This window comes from Apium graveolens, chromosome 10 (assembly GCF_009905375.1).
Source record: "Apium graveolens cultivar Ventura chromosome 10, ASM990537v1, whole genome shotgun sequence".
In the NCBI taxonomy this organism is placed as follows: Eukaryota; Viridiplantae; Streptophyta; class Magnoliopsida; order Apiales; family Apiaceae; genus Apium; species Apium graveolens.
This window is the reverse complement of record NC_133656.1, coordinates 69,011,839-69,033,233: the sequence shown is the minus strand read 5'-3', so window position 1 is coordinate 69,033,233 and position 21,395 is coordinate 69,011,839. Positions and strand designations below refer to the sequence as shown.

Below are 21,395 nucleotides of genomic sequence, written 5' to 3'. Positions count from 1 at the left end.
CTTTTTGTAATATATTCATTCTTAATTACGGCGATATAAATGTTAGATTAATAAATGTCCTTGGAATATGATATGCAATTATATATCTCTAAGTACGTGACTTAAAAATGAGATTATGAGAATAGTATCAATATTCCTAAAGGTCCCTAGTCAAGTATTATTATTAAGGGACAAGAATAATGCATTCAGACTAGTGTGTTTGTTGACTGATGATCACATCTCATTGATCATAGGTATAGTGATACTAAAGTCAAAGACACGGGCATATGTATATGTACATGGTGCTGGATAGACCCGATGTTAGATTCTACATGTCTGTTGTGTCATAAGTAATTCTCACAGTGATAATGATGTAATGGTCCTTAGAGCTGAAGTCATTATATTTCTATACAAGAATTAATATACATTGATTCCATTAAAAGTTATCCTTGACCGGGTAATGATAAAACTGGACATTGGGTATATTATGAATCGTATGAGAAATATGAATGATCTAGATGGGATTTAACCCTCCTATTTTAGGAGTGATATTAGTGGTCTCTTGTGTGAGCTTGACTATGAAATACGTGGCCACGCTCAAAAGTTGAGTTGATATGATAGTCTACTCATTGATCAAGGAAACCTGGATTAAACATTGATGAGGATGACATATTACATGCCTCTAGTTTAATCTATAATATTTGGTTAAAGGGATTATATTACATTGTACATTATTCACGATAGGTTTAACCGATCACTGATTCAATTATTATTACTTGGGTAGCAATGATGTATTACTAGATGCCGCTCATTGTTTACGATTTTAAATTAGATTTAAAATTCGTTGCCAACGTAATAATAACCTATAGGGTCAGACACAAAGAATGCTTGAAGGATTTAATTTAAATTGGATTTAAATTATATTAAAGTAATTCAAATTATTTATAATATTAATTAAATATGACTTAGTTAATTAGATAAATATTGATATTTGAATTTACTAATATTAATTATAAATTCATTTGTTAAATAATTAAGTGTGACTTAATTATTATACAAATAGGAATTTCGAATTAATAATAACGCGTAATTAGTTAAGAGTTATAATTCTTATTACACTCTCAATATAATATCTCTTGTGTGGCTGATTCTGTAAGCAATACTTTTACTAAAACCCTAGCCACCAAGGGAGAAGATGGAGAGAGCAAGAAGAAACGAGTTTATGCGAGTACACATTCAATCCTTGCGTTCAAGCATTCGTGTGGATACCGATAGAGCGTAGATCACGAGAGCGGACACATGGTGATTGGACAAGCTTTGGATCTCCATTAGTCAACCAATTTGTAAAACTTCTTAAGGTAAACAATCTGATCTACGAATTAAATATCTATTTTTCACATGGATCCTGTGGTGGGTTTTAAAAATTCTGATTTTTCACATTTTTAATTACTGTTTCCATTGCGTTTATGTGCTCGAAACCCTTCAAGAACAGTGAATGAAGTATTTAAGATTGTAGTAGAAATGAAGACGTTGTCTAAAGTACTAAAAAGGATCCTAGTGAAAGTACATTTATTTATTGACAGTCAGTGTCCGAAGTGATAAAGTTGTTGCAATCTTAACAATGTTGTAAGTCATATGTCATAGCCTATTTGTATATTCGAGGATTCAACTCAACTCAAATAAGAATGTAATAAGTAAATAGTGGATCGACCGTCAGAGAGATCTCGCAAAGTAATATATGTCAAAGGATTCAGAAACAAGGTTCATCTATAGACTTGAGGAGGTAATTCACTGGAAGAAGTTCAAGAAGTTGATCATGCCTCAGTGATATAAATCAAGATCGTGGATTTAATCAAGTGACAGAGATCTCGTCAGAGTATCATTAATTACAAGGATTTAATCTGAAGAAAATCAAAGCGTCAAAGTCAAGACATGAAGAAACGTCACGGAAGTTAGTCACTCATGAACCAGACAGTACATCGAGTGTCAACGTTGAAGTGGCGGAATTGATTCATAATTCTCAGTGATTTTCAGAAGAATGGATGCTACTCAGAGTTAGTATTAATTCTCTATTAATTAATTAAGTCATATAATTTAATTAAGTAAATAAATTATATCTTCAAAGATTAATTTATTGATTAATTAAATTAATTGATTAATTAATTCAGAATTAATTTTAGGAATTTTCAGAAGTTTAATTGGATTAAATTCAATCTTAAATCAGCAAGACAATTAATAATGAACTAGCATGACAATCTGGATTGTCATACCGATTGTCATGCCAGTTCAAAAGATTGTCCTACCGATAGTCATGCCAGTTCAAAAGATTGTCCTACCGATAGTCATGCTGGTTCAAACGATTGTCTTGCTAGCTCAAAAGGATAGTCTCACCGATTGTCATACAAGCTTAAAGGATTGTCATTCCAATTCAATTAATTCGGCTGTTGATAAATAGAAGCAGAAGTCATTCAACTAAAAAACATCTCAATCATACAGAACACATTCAAGAACAAAGAAAAGAAAGCAGCCGCCTTGAAACATTTTATTTTCTTCTCTGCTTACATCAAGATCAAAATTCTAGTTTGTTAATGTTAAATCCAAACCACTAGAATTATTTATCTTGTTCTTGTGTAACAATCTAGCGGATCAAAATCCCTAGAACTTAATCTCAAATCGCGTTTAGCATTTGATTCTAATTATTGCAAAAATAGAAAAAGTTCATGTCGAATTTATTCTAGATTTGTGATAATTGATTTGAGATTAATACCTTGTAATCGATACAGTTGTTATAACACCTTTCAAGTTTAATAATATTTTTATTTAACTTGAATTTTGTTTCACATTTTTTATTCCGCATTTATTCGATTATTTGGTAACATTTGTATTCAACCCCCCCCCCCCTTCTACAAACACATTGGGACCTAACAATTGTAATTAAGGCTATAATACGAAGACCTGAATCAAAGTTAGTCGTCTGTGAACCAGACTAGTTGCACTAGGCGTTAACATCTCATGAAAGGAAAGAGAGACAGGGGAGGCACACACTCAAAGTTATATCTATTAATCTTCTCACCAGAGTAACGTTATAATTCCAGGTTTAACTCTTGTATATTCATAGGGCTATTATAAACATTACCCGGTAATTAAATCCTTAGACAAACAAAAGCTAGTTCATTGTATATGATTTAATTTGTTGATCTTTGTAGAAGCTAGGAACTTTGTTGTTCTTAGATTGTAGCCGGTTAATTTATTTACCGGAGTGTAGCAACACCCCCGAGGATTTATATATGAATATATATTTCCCCTAATATCTTGCGTTCCTCGTTTTATTGCTCCAAACACTATTCACCCCAAGAACACAGAACCACTAACCGAACGCTAAATTATTTATCCGCAAAAGATCCGAAAGATTTTTTTTAAAATTTAGTGAATATCGTATTCAACCCCCCCCCTTACGATACTTCGGGACCTAACATGCAATAATCATGCATCTTATAGAGTTAAAATTGACAAGACAAATCCTGATGGTCCAAATCCTGTCAGGAAGTCTTCTGCTGCACAAAAATATAAGATATCAAAAAGAACCCAACAAGTGTGGGTTCTCAGAGTGTTTTAATATTGTTAATTCAAAGTATTAATTAAGTGGTTAATTTTAGTAGTTAATTGTAGTTAATATTTAGTCAACAATTTTAAGTGTTAGTGTCTTAACATTGAGAAGTAATCATACATTGGTGAGTGAGTTGAATTGAACAATAATTATTCTGAGTCTCTGTGGGAACGAACTAGAAGTATTCTATATTACTTGCGAACACGTATACTTGCGTGTATTATTAGCGCGTGTTTTCGCCCTAACAGCGTCGCGAACATATAAGATAGGGTGTTAATCTCTTGCGAAGCAATGGTGGATCTTGGGATTTAGAACTTGCCATGCTAGCATAGGTTCATGAATGTGTATGCATGATTAGTAGGTAACTCTAACCGTTGCATGATTAGTAGGTAACTCTAACCGTTTTACTTGCCCTGTGTAATCATAAGGAATAACTTGTGCTTAAATCGTTATGTTGTCAAATTCTGTAGACATATAGGGTCTCAACATAATTGATGACTATTCAACTTCTATCTTAATTGTGGATGTTTGGTAGAATGGTATTGGTACAACGAAAGTTGGCTTTTATCAGTTTAGTGTTGTTCGATTAATATCATCACCGTTACATGCTAAGGGTAATAACAATAGCTATTGAAGGAAGTAGTAATGAAGTTATGATCTCATGTGTGTTTAATATTGTTAATTTCAGTGTTAATTAAGTGTTTAATTCTTGTAGTTAATTATATTTAATAATTAGTTAATCAATTCTATGTGTTATTGTCTTAACATTGAGAAGTAATCATACATTGGTGAGTGAGTGTTAATTGAACATAATTAGGCCGAGTCTCTGTGGGAACGAACTATAAAGTATTCTATATTACTTGCAAATGCGTATACTTGCATGTATTATTATCGCGTGTTTTCGCCGTAACAAGTTTTTGGCGCCGCTGCCGGGGACTCGGCGTATTTGTTTAGTTTATGTACTTACCATCAGTGGTCATTAGGACTCATTGATTAAGACGTATTACTTATCATTTCCGTTTGTGTTTCAGGTACTTTAGCAAGCGTTTATGCAAACACGTTCTCGTACTCGCAAGAGGACTTTTGATACGGCTGAGGAGACAGACTCGGTTCTGGATATTCCGGAGAAGATAGATTTTGAAGATTCGGATAAAGAGAGTGAGCAGAAAGAACCAGTAATCATGGGTGATCGTATAGTTCCGGCAGATCCAGCTCTTATGGAATTTTCTCGGCCTAAAATTGATGACATTTAGTCAAGCATCCTTCATCCGGCTATTCAGTCTAACACTTTTGAAATCAAGTCGGGCACTATTCAGATGGTGCAGAATTCTATTTCTTTCGGAGGTGCTGCAACTGAAGACCCCAACATGCACATCAGGAATTTTATCGAGATTTGTAGTACTTTCAAATATAATGGTGTGACTGATGAGGCTATCAAGCTGAGGCTTTTCCCATTCTCTCTGAGGGATAAAGTTAAGGACTGGTTACATTCTGAACCAGTTGGGTCCATCACTACTTGGCAAGATCTTGCGCAAAAGTTTCTGGTAAGGTTTTATCCAATGGCGAAGACTATAGCTATGAGGAGTGCTCTTACTCAATTTCCGCAGCAACCAACAGAATCTATGTGCGAAGCTTGGGAGCGCTACAAGAAGATGTTGAGAAAGTGTTCACATCATGGTATGCCTGATTGGATGGTGATCATTGGTTTCTATAATAGTTTGGGGGCCCAATCTCGGCCCATGCTCGATGCAGCAGCTGGAGGCGCCTTGTGGGCCAAAAGCTATACTGAGGCTTATAATCTTATTGAAACTATGGCTGCAAATGAGCATCAAAACCCAACTCAAAGGACGATGCCTGGGAAGGTAGCCAGTATTTTGTAAGTGGATGCAGCTACAGCGATTGCAGTGCAGCTCCAAGCGTTGTCTATGAAGGTCGATTCTTTAGCCACCTATGGAGTCAATCAGATAGCTATGGTCTGTGAGCTTTGTGCAGGTTCTCATGCTACGGATCAGTGTTCTCTTGTTAATGAATCTATTCAGTATGTAAACAACTATCAGCGACCGCAGCAGCCTGTGCCAGCTACTTATCATCCTAACAACAGAAATCATCACAATTTAAGCTGGAGCAATACTCAGAATGCTATTCAGGAACCATATCAGCAAGGCGTAAGTAAACAGTTTAATCCACCTGGATTTCAGCAACCACGGCAGTATGTTCAAAGGCAATCATATCCTCAACAAGGAGGTGCTGTTCCACTATCTAGTGCTGATTTTGAGGAACTCAAGCTGTTGTGCAAAAGTCAGGCTGTTTCTATCAAGACCTTGGAAAATCAAATCGGTCAAATAGCCAATGCAGTGCTCAATCATCAACATGGCACACTTCCCAGTGATAATGAAGTGCCAGGCAGGAAGGAAGCTAAAGAGTAAGTCAAGGCCATTACCTTATGGTCTGGAAAAGTTGTTGATGCTGAAAAAGCAAAAGACGGGGAAGCTGAAGTTGGTGAAGAAGAGAAGCAAAAGGAGAAAGCGGTGGAACCAAGAAAGACTACTGTTGAACACACTCTGCTGAGGGTAATACATGGGAGAAACAGCTCTATCCTCCACCACCTTTCCCTAAGAGATTGCAACAACAAAAGCTGGATAAGAAGTTCGGTAAGTTTCTGGAGGTGTTCAATAAACTTCACATCAACATACCTTTTGCTGAGGCTCTGGAACAAATGCCTAGTTATGTGAAATTTATGAAGAGTATTCTTTCTAGAAAGGTTAAACTGGATGACCTTGAGACCGTTGCTCTAACGGAAAAGTGCAGTGCTGTACTGTAACAAAAATTACCTCCAAAGCTTAAAGATCCAGGTTGCTTCACCATTCTTTACACCATTGGCAAGTTGTCTTTTGATAAATGCCTGTGCGATTTGGGAGCAAGCATCAATCTGATGCCGTTGTCTATCTTCAAAAAGTTGAATTTTCCTGATCCAAAGCCCAACTACATGTCTCTACAATTGGCTGATCGTTCTATTACATATCCACGAGGCATAGTGGAGGATGTATTAGTAAAGGTGGATAAGCTCTTCTTCCCTGCAGACTTTGTCATTTTGGATTTCGAGGAAGATAAGAAGATTTCCATAATCTTGGGAAAACCTTTCTTGGCTACAGGACGTACCTTGATAGATGTACAGAAAGGTGAACTTACTATGAGGGTGCAGGATCAAGACGTGACATTCAATGTATTCAAAGCAATAAAATTACCTACAGAAGACGAGGAGTGCTTAAAGGTGGATTTGATTGATTTTGCGGTAACTTCAGAGCTTGATCATATTCTAATATCTGACGCATTAGAGAAAGCCTTAGTGGGGGAGTTTGACAGTGATGATGAGGATGGAAATGAGCAACTACAATATCTAAATGCTTCTCCTCGGAGGCGAAAGCTAGACATGCCATTTGAATCTCTTGGTACTTCTGATCTCAAGAATGCTGAAGGAAAGCTCAAACCATCTATTGAGGAAGCACCTACGTTGGAGCTTAAACCACTGCCTGAACACTTGAGGTATGCCTTTTTAGGTGATGCATCTACTTTACCTGTTATTATTGCATCTGACCTTTCAGGTAGTGAGGAGGAGAAGCTCTTGAGGATCTTGAGAGAATTCAAATCGGCTATTGGATGGACTATAGCAGATATCAAAGGGATCAGCCCTTCGTATTGCATGTATAAAATTCTGCTAGAAGAAGGTAGTAAGCCAACTGTTGAGCAACATCGACGACTTAATCCTATCATGAAAGAAGTGGTGAAGAAAGAAATTCTGAAGTGGCTGGATGCGGGAATCATATATCCTATTTCTGACAGTTCCTGGGTGAGCCCCTTGCAATGTGTACCGAAGAAAGGAGGTATAACTGTGGTAGCAAATGAAAAGAACGAGCTCATCCCCACTCGAACAGTCACGGGATGGAGGGTATGCATGGATTACAGAGTGTTGAACAAGGCCACGAGAAAGGATCACTTCCCTCTTCCATTTATTGATCAGATGCTTGATAGGTTGGTCGGTCATGAGTATTATTATCTTCTGGATGGCTATTCGGGGTATAATCAGATTTGCATTGCACCAGAGGATCAAGAAAAGACTACCTTCACTTGTCCATTTGGCACATTCGCTTTTCGCAGAGTTTCGTGTGGCTTATGTAGCGCACCTGCCACTTTTCAGATATGTATGATGGCTATATTCTCTGATATGATTGGAAATAATGTCAAAGTATTCATGGACGACTTCTCCGTCTTTGGACATTCGTATGATGAATGTTTGAATAATCTTCGTACGGTGCTCAAAAGGTGTGTGGAAACTAATTTGGTGCTCAATTGAGAAAAATGTCACTTTATGGTGCGTGAAGGCATTATTCTTGGGCATAAGGTCTCTAGCAAGGGTTTTGAGGTGGACAAAGGCAAGGTGGGAGTCATTGAAAATCTTCCACCCCCTATTTTTGTGAAAGGAATCCGTAGTTTTCGTGGTCATGCGGGTTTTTATCGGCGTTTCATTAAGGACTTCTCGAAGATATCTAAGCCATTGTGCAATTTGCTCGAGAAAGATGTGCCTTTCAAATTTGATGATGAATGCTTGGCGGCATTCGAGACTCTCAAGAAGAGTTTGATAACAGCACCGATTATTACGGCACCTGATTGGACAGAGCCTTTTGAGATGATGTGTGATGCGAGTGATTATACAGTGGGAGCAGTTATTGGGCAGCGCAAGAATAATCTTTTTCATGTGGTCTACTATGCTAGTAATACTCTAAATGGAGCTCAAATGAACTACACCACTACTGAGAAGGAGCTCTTGGCTATAGTCTTTGGTTTCGAAAAATTTCGATCTTATCTTCTTGGGACAAAGGTGACAGTATTCACTAATCATGTGGCCATTCGCTATTTGGTTTCCAAGAAGAATTCGAAGCCTAGACATATTCGTTGGGTGCTCTTGCTACAGGAATTTGAGTTAGAGATCAAGGATCGAAAAGGTACTGAGAATCAAGTAGCTGACCATCTCTCTAGATTGGAGAATCCCAATTCTACTTCACATGATAAGACATTGATCAACGAATCTTTTCCGAATGAGCAGTTGTTCGCAGCCCAGGAGGAAGAGCCATGGTTCGCAGATATTGTGAACTATCTTGTCAGCAACATAATGCCTCCTAATATGAATACAGCTCAAAAGAAGAAGTTTCTGCATGAGGTGAAGTGGTACATGTGGGATGAACCGTATTTGTTTATACAAGGAGCTGACCATATTATCAGGAGATGTATCCCATTCTGTGAGACGGAGGGGATATTACAAGACTGCCACTCCACAGTTTATGGTGGACATTATGGTGGTGAAAAGACAACAGCTCGTATTCTGCAAGCAGGTTTTTTCTGGCCTACTTTATTTAAGGATGCACATCAGTTCATTTTAAGGTGTGATCGTTGCCAAAGAGTGGGGAATCTTACGAGAAAGGATGAGATGCCGTTAAATGTGATGCTTGAAGTCGAGGTCTTTGATGTTTGGGGAATCAATTTCATGGGACCATTTGTCTCATCCTGTAATAATCAGTACATCTTGCTGGCAGTCGATTATGTCTCAAAATGGGTAGAAGTCAAGGCTCTACCGATGAATGATGCAAAGGTTGTGTTGAATTTTCTTCATAAGCAGATTTTCACAAGGTTGGGAACGCCACGAGTAATCATAAGTGATGAGGGGTCGCATTTCTGCAACCGTAAGTTCACTTCTGTGATGCAGCGCTACAATGTGAATCATCGTGTTGCTACTGCCTATCATCCGCAAACGAATGTTCAAGCGGAAGTGTCTAATAGATAGATCAAGCGCATTCTAGAGAAAGTTGTTTGTCCGTCAAGGAAGGATTGGTCTTTAAAGCTCGATGAAGCTGTTTGGGCTTATAGAACAGCATACAAGACTCCACTTGGGATGTCCCCATTTCAACTTGTTTATGGTAAGGGATGTTATTTACCTGCGGAGCTTGAGCATAAGGCTTATTGGGCGTTGAAGAAGTTGAACCTTGATCTAGTTGCAGCTGGGAAGAAGCGAATGCTTCATTTAAATGAACTTGATGAATTTCGACTCCAGGCGTACGAGAACAACAAAATGTACAAGGAAAAAGTGAAAAGGTGGCACGACAGGAAGCTATATCCTTAGTCATTTGTGCCGGGGCAGCAAGTTCTTTTATTCAACTCTCGTCTCCGACTTTTTCCTAGAAAGTTGAAATCAAGGTGGTCTGGACCTTTTATTGTCAAAACTGTGTTTCCACATGGAGCGGTGGAGATTTTTGAGAATGATCTGGGCCAAGCATTCAAGGTTAATGGTCAGCGTTTGAAGCATTACTATGGGGACATGGCAAACCGGGAAGTGGTTAGTGTCGTTTTATTGTCAACTTGAGCAAGGTACAATACGTCAAGCTAATGACGTAAAAGAAGCGCTTCTTGGGAGGCAACCCGAGATTTGTTGTTATAGGAACCCTTAAAGGTCAGTAACCTATCCAAAAACACAAAAAAAATCAGAAAAATGGCAAGAAAAAATATTTTTTCAGAGACCACCTGGGTGCCCGCTCAGCTCTGCTGGGCGCCCGCGCTGCTTTGCTGAGCGGCCGCTCAGCCCCCGAATTCCTGAATTTTTTTTTAGCCTTATAAAATCCAAAAAAATCAGAAAACACAAAACTAAAAACACAACCCACTACCCACGAATCCTTTTCCTATAAAACCACGTTTTTAACCCTCAACCCCACTCCTAATCAAATTTTATCCCTAATCTCTACCCTATATATACATACAACTATTCCATATACTCCCCCATACACTTTCAACCTTAAAACTCTCTCCCATATTCCAAAATACAAATCTTAAACACTTTTTCTCAGTATTAAAGGCACCCAAGAGATCCAGGACTTTTGATAGCAGCAACACTGTGCCTACCGCTGATTCTTCGAGGGGTACTGCTGCGAGACCTCGTTTGTTTGATAGGGCTGCTGAGGAGGAGTATACTAGGCTTCTGGGTAAGCCGATTTTGAAGGAGAGGGGATTCTTACCATCGGGGAGGGATGGTGAGTTGTTGCCGATGATTGCTGAAAAGGGGTGGATTTCTTTTTGTGAGTCGCCGGAGGCAGTTCCGATGAGCGTGGTTCACGAGTTTTATGTGAACGCAAAGGCTGAAAAAAATGGGTTTACTGTTGTTCGTGGGCTTACGGTGGATTATCATCCTGAGGCGATTCGCCGTGTGATTGGGCAGAGACAGAGGAAGCCCACGGAGGAGAATTGGAATGAGAAGCCCTTTGAGGAGTTTGATTTGGATTTGATTTGTGCTACTCTCTGTCAGCCGGGCACGGTTTGGAAGTTCAAGACTGGGACTAATGAGTATCGTTCTTTTTCGGCGATTGCGATGAAAAGGTATGTCCGTGCATGGAATGCCTTATTTGTGCTAATATTCTGCCTACTTCACATGCGCATGAGGTTACAGTTGAGCGAGCAAGGTTGTTATGGGATATTTTGAATGAGAAGTATTATGTGGACCTTGGTGAATTCATCTAGCAAGGAATTCTGAAGTTTTTGAGGGGAGCGAAGCACATTAACATCCCTTATGCATCTACTGTCACGAAGCTATGCCGGGCAGTGGGAGTTCATTGGCCTTCTCACATGCAGTTGCAGATGTCGGCCGCTCCTATTGATTCAAGGACTCCGAATGCGATGCAGGAGTGGACAGGTGGAGAGCTCGAGGAGCATGGGCTGGGTTATCATCTTCCAGGAGGACGTCCAGCAGCTAGTGCTACCATGGCTAGGCCGGGCGTGATGAGGCAGGCTCTTCTAGAGCTCAGGAGGGTGCTGGGATGGCTGATGCCCAGTATAGGAGGCTGTCGAGGAGGATGGACGATTTGTACGAGACGCAGCGTAGATTTGCTCAGGAGCTCACCCTTGCACTTGGGACTGCTTTTAGAGGCCTTAGAGCTGACATCCAGTGGCCCGTTTTTGGTGAGGACTCTGCTTATCCGCCTCCTGATACTCCACCCTCTGAGGGTGATAATGATAATTTCTTCGAGTAGGTATACCCTGAGTTCCTTTCTACTACCTTCACTGGGGACAGTGAAGATTTTAAGTTAGTTAAGGAATATTTTTGTGTGTGTGTCATATAGTTGCATATTCATGATAGTTTAGTTCATATAATTGCATATTTTTATCATATAGTTTTTTTATTTTATTTTATAGCTTTATTTATCATGTTATTTAGCTTATGCATTTACCATGATCCCTTTTATGTTGCTTTACCAATTGATTTGTGATATTGATGCGAGTGTGGTGATAGCGTTAGAGTGATGTTGAATCTTGTAGGATGACATGCATGCTAGAAATACTTGTAATTTCACTAAGTCTTAGAGAATGCTTAAGGACTAGATTGTTGTCATGGTTTGATATTTTTTGAGGTTAATCTACTGATTATGCTTAGAATTTATAATAGGTTCTTAATGATAAAAGGCATGAAAAGAAAAAAAATTGGAGTAAAAATTGGAATTCATTGCTAATTGTGGCTAGGCGTCAAATGGCTAGTAAACGGCTCGTATTTTTATGCGAGTAGTCTAGGTTTGAGCAAGATGGAGCGAAACGCAATTGCTCAGAAATTTGAAAAAAAAAGAGAAAAAAATAGAAAAGAGAAAATAAAAATAGAAAAAAAGAAAATAAAAAGAAAGAAAATAAAAAAAATGTAAATAGTTAATGCATAATTGATCACGAGTGGGCTCTTTGGTATTCGAGTTATTAAGTTCTTAGGGGACTTTGTGCCTAGTGACCTAAGGCTTTTATAGTCTGGGATCCGCTAACCTAATCCTCGCTAAATGGATACCATTGCATAAGTCTTTTGTGGACCTCACTCATTGCACGGTCAAATAAGCATTTGTTGTTGTGTTGAATAAAAAGCATGATTCCATAATAGGCTCCAGTAATCTTGAAGTTTTTAAGTCATTTTGTGCCTAGAATTTATTCTTAGTATAATCATGTGATTACCTTGAGGATAGTCGACTTATGATAATTGATCTAGTTTCGAAGCATATATGTTAAGCATCCGCACACACCACGTTTCCGGTTGTATGTTAGTTTGCATGATTTGATTGGTCTTTATTCGCCTAATTGCATTTATTGAGATGTCATAAGTTTGTTGGTTTGGTCATAGTGAGGGGGATCGCTGCATTTCATATAGATTGCATTCATGCATATTTTTGTTTTGTTTTTGAGTCTGTGACGCTTGAGGACAAGCATCGATTTACGTTTTGGGGTGTGATAAGTGGCATTTTATACCAATTAGAACGTCTTATAATGGCTTGAATTGATGTATTGAAATCAAGTGTTTTGTGTATTTGATGCGTTTTTCTAGTGTTTGTGCATTTCAGGGTATTACTTGCATTTGTGGGGAGATTTCATCAAGAATAAGCCTTAGTATGTGTTTGGCATTGCAAGTGGGAAGTTAGGAGCATAATGCAGCAAAGAACGGGAGCAAAATAATTAATTTTTCAGAAAGGTGTTGGGCGCCGGCTCAGCCTGGCTGGGCGGCCGCTCAGGAAGCTGGGCGGCCGCTCAGGAAGCTGGGCGGCCGCTCAGGATTGCTGGGCGGCCGCTCAGGGGCGTGAATTAAAATTCAGATTTTTAGAGTTCTTTTTCTGCTGGACTTCTGACTTCTTAGATGGCTGGGTTTTGTGGGGCTTCTATATAAGTAGTTTTCAGAGACGTTTCACGTGTGTTGAATCGTGGTATTAATCGAGGAGCAAGGAGATAAGGAAGAAGACCGTTTTAGCACATCGCAACGAAGAGGAAGCATAGTTTCTTGTGATTATTTTATTCGTTGTATCAGTGGATGCTAGTTTTCTTTACTTTGAACCTATTTACTCTTGTGACGTACTCTGGTTTAATATAAGTAGTTTTATTAATTATTCTCGTGTGTTTTATTATCATATTTTCATATGAACTCATGGTGACGATGAGTTCAATCATGGGCTAATCGTGATCATGGGGTCGTAACGGATTTGATATGGAATTTTTTAGTTAGTTGTTTAATGCCTTAGTGTGTGATGATTGTATGATATCTAGTATTGGTTGTGCTTATTCGTCTTATGAGTGTCGCGAATATATAAGATTGGGTATTAATCTCTTGTGAAGCGATGGTGGATCTTGGGATTTAGAACTTGCCATGCTAGCATAGGTTCATGAATGTGTATGCATGATTAGTAGGTAACTCTAACCATTTTACTTGCCCTGTGTAATCATAAGGAATAACTTGTGCTTAAATCGTTATATTATCAAATTCTGTAGACATATAGGGTCTCAACATAATTGATGACTATTTAACTTCTATCTTAATAGTGGATGTGTGGTAGAATGGTATTGGTACAACGAAAGTTGGCTTTTATCAGTTTAGTGTTGTTCGATTAATATCATCATCGTTACATGCTAAGGGTAATAACAATAGCTATTGAAGGAAGTAGTAATGAAGTTATGATCTCATGTGTGTTTAATATTGTTAATTTCAGTGTCAATTAAGTGTTTAATTCTTGTAGTTAATTATAGTTAATAATTAGTTAATCAATTTTATGTGTTATTGTCTTAACATTGAGAAGTAATCATACATTGGTGAGTGAGTGTTAATTGAACATAATTAGTCTGAGTCTCTGTGGGAACGAACTAGAAAGTATTCTATATTACTTGCGAACGCGTATACTTGCGTGTATTATTAGCGCGTGTTTTCGCCCTCACAATCCTGACAAGAATGAATAAAGGACCACTGAGGAATTGATGACCATGGTTAGGGCGACTACCAGAGGTAGAATTGGCCGGTCACTACCGGAGGTTCGTTCAAATTTGTAAAGATGGTAGCCCCTTTAACGTGGCTTACTCATAAGACTAAGAAGTTTGAATGGACAAAGAAATGTGAGAACAACTTTTAAGAACTGAAGCAAAGATTGGTGACGGCCCCTATGTTGGCGTTGTCGGATGGAAAATGAGATTTTGTGATGTGTAGTGACACTTCGCATAAGAAATTAGGGTGTTTCTTATACAGCACAGCAAGGCAATCGCGTACGCGTCAAGACAGTTAAGGGAATATAAAATTCGATATCCCCACCCATGAGCTTGGGCTCGTGGCAATAATTTTGCCCTAAAGATTGGAGGCACTACTTTTATGGAGAGAAGTGCGAGATTTACACAAGCCATAAGTTCTCTAGTGCATTTTCACGCAAAAAGAGCTCAACATGCGCCAGAGGAGGTGGTTAGAGCTAATCATGGATTACGATTATAAGATTCTTTATCATCCAGGGAAAGCCAAAATGGTGGCTAATGCCCTTAGTATAAAGGAGAGACTCAAGATGAAAATGTCTTTAAGAGAGTTGATAAGAGATTTTGAGAAAATGGAAATAGGAGTGAACGCAACCGGAGCCGGTACCGAAAAGCTGTTTGTGATCGCAATGCGTCCTGAATTATTGGAAAAGATCAGACTGTGCTAGAAAAAAGTGATGAATGAAGGTAGAGAGTCAATGACTGGAGAAGAGATTAATACCGAGAAAGATGATAAGGGAATAATGAGGTGTTCCTACAGAATTTGGGTTCCAAATGTTCAAGAGCTTAAAGATGAGATCTTAAATGAAAGCCCTAGTTTGAGGAATAAGATTTAGAGTAAACCCTGAATGTGATAGTCAGGGAGGTCTCCATCAAGATAAAAGGAACTCATAACATAATAAAGTGGAAAATGAGGATTTAAAACATGTAGGATGACCCCGATTATGGGGAGGAGGAGTGAACGTTCATACTAAGGAAATAAAAGTCGAGTAAGGAAAGGAGACCCGAGACGGTACTCCTATACAGCAATTCATGGACCTGTCTAAACAGAACTTAGACTATTATCCCCAACCACTACCCTGAGGAAACAATGCGGTGGGAAATTCTTTCAGGACCTTTAAGTTGCTAAGCTCTCAGAGTTCTAAGGAACAAGTTGACCCAGTCGAGGCAAGAGCCTGGCTAAAGGAAATAGAGGAATTATTTGAGATTTTAAATGATTGACGAAGCGTAAAAGACTATTTTTCCACTTACCTTCCTAAGAGAGAGGCCACCCGCTGGTGAAAGGCCAAGGAAGGCACGGAGCCAGAGGTTATAATAAACTGATTAAAGTTCAGTCAATTATTTTCGGGAAAGTATTTCTCAAGGATAAGGAGATAGTGTAAAAGCTTTAGAGCCAGAACAAAGGCGGACGAGTATGATGAATTATGAATCTAAGTTGTAAAAGTTGTCAAGATTCATTCTGAGGACACGAATCCCAGAACGACGTGATGTTTGAAGTCAATGATTAGTGGGTTCATGAAATGATTGTAAGAGAAAGGGAAATAAAAAGAAACTGAAGTGGAAAGGAATATAAAGGTAATAGAGTTTGAGGAATGATAAGGGAGTTGGGTATGAGGAAACCCTAAAGACTCGTAGCAATAGAAATAGAAAAGTATGTAATCGTCAGGATGAGGGTGATTCACCATGAGTTAAAATTGATGGTTGAAGGCATAAGCGATACATATATTTTATCCCCTTTAAGTTGGGAGTATTCGAGGAAACCTTGAGATAGTTCGAAGGATAAATAATGAGACGCGGATAGACTGAGAAGACAAGAAAGTAAGAAATTAGGAAATTGGATGAAGGAAGTGACCTTCAAGAATGTGAAGTGTAAGTAACGCATGTGAATTGATACCCAAAAAGGGGGACGCCAGGTATAAAAGATATCCCAGCATTGAGATGACTGTTGAGATAAATAAAAGAGGTAAATGAGTAGTTAGAACTAAAAAGTTCACGTTGAACACGACCAATATCTTCTAGAACATCCCTGTTATCATTACTGAATCAGGTAAGAAAAGCGAATAACCGTTGTTATCTTTTGGAGGCCATATTGATTAACCTTATTTTGACCAATGAGCAGATTTTTACTGTGAAATTAGGCATATACTATCGAGGTGGGAATGATTGAATAAGATACCCTTATCCGGGATATATGACTTGATTTATCCATGTAAGGATGCAAGTACATTTTTAAAGGTGGAATTAAGGATATAACCTCAATAACTTGAGATGAACCATGGGTGATGCATAAAGGATGGCATTTCACCCTTAATAGGGATATTATGAGTTTGGGTAGTATGGAATGAAGGACTAAGGCAACAACAACCTTTAATGATCAGTGGAAAAAGTTTTCAGAACTATATATACAATGATTCTGGTATTAGTAAATGGTATCTTGATACGTCCTGTACCTAGGGTGTACCTGATGAAGGATTTAAGGATAACCTTAGAGGTTTTACAAAGAGAAAGGTAGTATTCAAAGTTCTCAAGAATAGAAATTTTAATAAAGGAAATATGACGTAATTATAATAATGTCAGGTGGGGCACGTGTTGAACCATAAGAAAGTATAGATCGAACCAATGAGGGATTAGTGAAAACAAGAAGGATCCAAGATAAGGGACGTCCTAAGTATGATCGAGAGTCAGTCGTGGCAATGTTCACATCTAAAGACTAAGGCAATGACTTATGGAAAAATTGTGATTTTTTTTCTTACCAGGACTTAAGAAAAGCATTTTCACATAAGCAGTGATTGAAATGAGGTAGAGAATTTAGTTGGAGGTGGTTAAAATGCCATTGATTGTAAGGAAATTTTACTATCAGGAAAGGCCAAAGATGTGGCCGACACTCTAAGTATAAGAGAGTAATTATAGGCGCTCGTGCCAGAGAAAGACAGTGATGATGGTTAAAGCCGTAAAGGTTGTATTATGGTGTGAAAGATTGACATTCCTTCTGATGATTGTGCGATACTCAACCGTAATAGTACTTTGGTAAAGATTTAATTCATATAATTGCCGTGAGCGGGCTATCTATCCTAGAAGGTCCTATCTAGAGAATAAGCCAGGACCATGTTACGAAAGGACTAAATGAACCTTTGAGCTTCATGTCTCCTAATAAAGACATATGATTAAGAATGGTATTAACCTGCTATCGTTGCTTAGATTGAAACTCTTCTGTAATTTTATCTGCTTCATGTCATGTATGTACGTCAGAATCTGGAATGTTCTTCATGAATCATGAATGGTGGTTATGTTACCTCCTTAGAAGAATTCGATAAGGTAGGTATGGACTATGTATGGTTAGATATTAAGACTTCATGAAAAAATAAACGAATGACTACAGTAGGTCAGCAGTGGATAATTGTAATGAATCAATAATTCCTTGAATAATGAGCCGATTACAACCGTGAGAGTTGTATTGTAATGGATGTTGAGATTGAGTACCACTAATCGGGTCGTGGTGATGTATAAGTCATTATGGATAGACCAACTAAGCCGAACATTCACCTATAATATATTTATTCCTTCTTATCGATAAAGAGTAGTATTACTATACGAAGAAGGTTGCAGTGTAGCAATGGATTCTAGTAGCGACGATGTCTAGAATGAAATCCCAGATTCGATTTTCAATGTCGAGGGAGTTTCAAAGATGATTGTTTATAAGCTCGAGCAAGAGCATGGGTCCATAGAACGATGGACGGAATAGGAAATATTCAGGCACGTGAATTGCTATGCAATAATACTTGATGTTGATATATGTACATATGTTTCATTCTCCTTTGATAAACCACTATAGTTCAGAGGTAGATTACAAGCCAGATTTTTTGTGGCAGTATTTGTTTATATAATGCTCTTAAATTCATTCGTTTTCCCTCCTTTTCATTTCGTGTAAACTGAGAAGAACAACCCTTCCAGAAGGGGGGTATTGCCGAATGACTATCTATCTGTGTGATAGAAGCCTAGTAGGATACCACATGTTGTTTAATTGCTTGTCAAGTACTAAAGGTTGTCCACCTTCTGTACTAACTATGCGATATAACAAGTGTTCATGATCATAGTGATCTCTCAATAAATTCTTTTACTTCTATATGATGGATCAAACTTTCGAAGATAGAATCAGCTAGAAATGAAGTAGTATCAGTACGGTGGTATTCCAATTCTAACCCGTTCGTGATACTAAGGTCGGCGCAATTATTAAAAGGTTATAAAACTCCAGCGAGTAAAAGTATAGACCAAATAGTATTATGAACAAAATATAGTAACGCTTACGAACAAGAAAAGAATGAGTATTGAGAAGTGAAAGCTGTAGAGCTAGATGATATAATGAGAGCCTGTGTGATAGACTTGAAAAAAAATTGGAATGATCACTTAGCATGGATTGAGTTTTCTTACGATGATAGATGATATAAAAGTTTTGGAATATCGCCTTACGAGGCCCTGTACGAACAAAAAAGAAGTTGTTGATCTCCCTTATATTGGGATAAAGTTGGAGAGCCAAGATGCTCAGGTCCAAAGTAGTCCGAATAACCAAGGACATACCAGATCTAATCAGAGGACAACTGGTAGCAGCCCAAGATTGACTAGAGAAGTATGTCGGTTTGGCCCAAAAGGACAAAGAGTATGAAGTAGGGAACCTAGTATTATTAAAGGTATTCCCTTGGAAAGGATTAATAAGGTTCGGAAAGAAAGAAAAGCTAAGTCCATGATTTATTGGACCCTTGAAGATATTAAGATGTATTGGGAAGTTAGCATATGAGCTACCTCTACCCTCGAATCTGTAGCAAGTTCATAACGTATTCCACGTATCAATATTAAGAAGCATAATCCGAATGTCGGACATATATGAGAATACTAGCGCATAGACATGCAACCAAACTTGACCTATATGGAGCAACTAGTAAGGGTTATGGATTGAAAGGAGAAAGTGCTTAGGAACAGGGTTATCAGACCAGTCAGAGTTTTGCGGTAAAACCACAATGTGGGAAAAAAAATTGACTTGAGAGTTAGAAAGCGCAATGCTAGAAAAGCATCCCCAACTGTTTTTTATCTGATTCCGGGATGGAATCCTCTTAAGGAGGGGAGACTGTAATAACCCCAATTTTTGAAAATATTTGAAACCCTGATGAATAGTAATATTTTGTTGATGATGCTGATTAAGGAAAATTATCAAACCACACTATATAGGAGTACAGCTATGGAAATTCTGAGATCGTATTAGTATTCCATAAAGTAAATGAGTGTATGTAAAGGTCGTCAGAATTCAGATTCGAACACTTTGGTTTTTCCCAAAAATCCACCAGATACCGAAAGGATTAAGTATAAGGTAACATAATTAAAAGGATTTTTATTTAAGAATTATAGCAGAGGATCATTAAAGGAATATAAGATATTAATAAAGGTTCAGGGAAGCCCAAGTAATAAGATCCCGGATATGATCCCTCAAACGATCAACAAGATTGAGCGACGAATGGATAATGAAACAAAGGGAAACCAAATAAGGAATTAGAGTGTAAGTATTGAGAGCATCTTTTGTGAAAGGTTAAAAATGAAAAGCAAGAGGACTAGAGGCATGAAATTGTAATTAGTAAAAGTGAGTGGGAGCAACTAATATAAGCCACACAATTAGTAGCTTGTAGTTGCCTTGGTGGCCAACTAAATACCACATGTTTAGTATAAAGGAAGCTAGATATTTATCAAATAAAACATCACACCAATTAACCAAGGAACATCAAAGAAGCATTTCATCACCTCATTTTTCAAAGCTTGCTCTCGGCCAAAACCATAACAGCAACTTCAAACTGTCATATCTCCTTCAATACTCACTCAAATAGTATGTTATATAGCTCTTTGGAAAGGTATTGAGATGGCCTACAACTCTTGTTCACAAGTCTCGTCCAAATAAGCATGGTAAGACCCTCATTTTCACAGTTCTTTTAATCGAACTTTTAGAAACTTCAAAATCTGACCCTGTGTTTTCTTGATTGTTTGTGAGATCCAGGCTTGTATAAGGATTAATCAAGGGTTTAAGGCTTTCTAGCAACTTTTCCCTCACAATAAAGGTATAAAACTTCTGGACCTTTAAGTACTAAGTTTTTTTGCTTGAATTTTTGGATGGTTTGGATGGATTAGTAGTTGTTTGAATGATTAAGCTTGAATTGAACTTTGATTGTTAAGTAGATTAGTTGATTATGGAGATGGTATAATATTGAATTGGATTGAGGATCTTGAGCTTGTTTTGGCTAATATCAGTAGCCTAGGTTTGAATCTTAAAGTTATGGATGGATTGTAGTTGGAAGGGATTGATTTGGAGTGGTAAAAATATTGGAAATTGCTAAGTTCTAGCCGTCATAATGCCCGAATTTCCTTAACTGTTTCTGTGCTTAACTTTAGGACCCGTGAACTCACTGTAAATTATGACCTTTTCCATTTTTAGATATTTCATGTTACAAGCTTCGTTTTGATATGTCGTTCACCTAAATCCGAGTTACGAGCGATAAGACACGACCGTTTTAAGTAACGGCGTTTCGCGAGCGAACCTCGAAACTTCGAGTGACTTTTAGACCATAATTGAGACCCTTAAATGATTAATCGAAACACGAAACAATTATGTAAGGTGGATTAGGCAGTTGGTAAAGTACTCGTGAAAGAGTTGCCTTAAAATTCGTAACAGTTAATTTATTAAAATTGGTGGAGCCAAGGGTACGCAAGCGATTAACGCAAATCATTAAGCATATAAGCGACCGAAAGCGACCGTTAGGGTATGAGTGAGTTTTGACTAGTTTCTTAAGAGACCGTGGTCTAATTCTGACTTATGTTGTTGTTCATAGGTTATCGGACCCACTCTAAGCTTAAGTCTACCCCGGAACACTCAGGCTTGTTTTCTACCCTTTATATTGTTGTTGTGATGTAAATATATTGTTGCATTATCTTGAGA

General features: G+C 38.0%; 1 long non-coding RNA gene across 1 annotated transcript; it reads left to right on the top strand.

Moving 5' to 3' along the window:
- Nucleotides 1-20,189: 20,189 nt before the first annotated feature.
- LOC141688913 (uncharacterized) lies at nucleotides 20,190-21,395 on the top strand. Its single transcript, XR_012562185.1, has 3 exons — nucleotides 20,190-20,368; nucleotides 20,460-20,520; nucleotides 21,289-21,395. It is a non-coding gene; the product is annotated as an uncharacterized LOC141688913 (long non-coding RNA).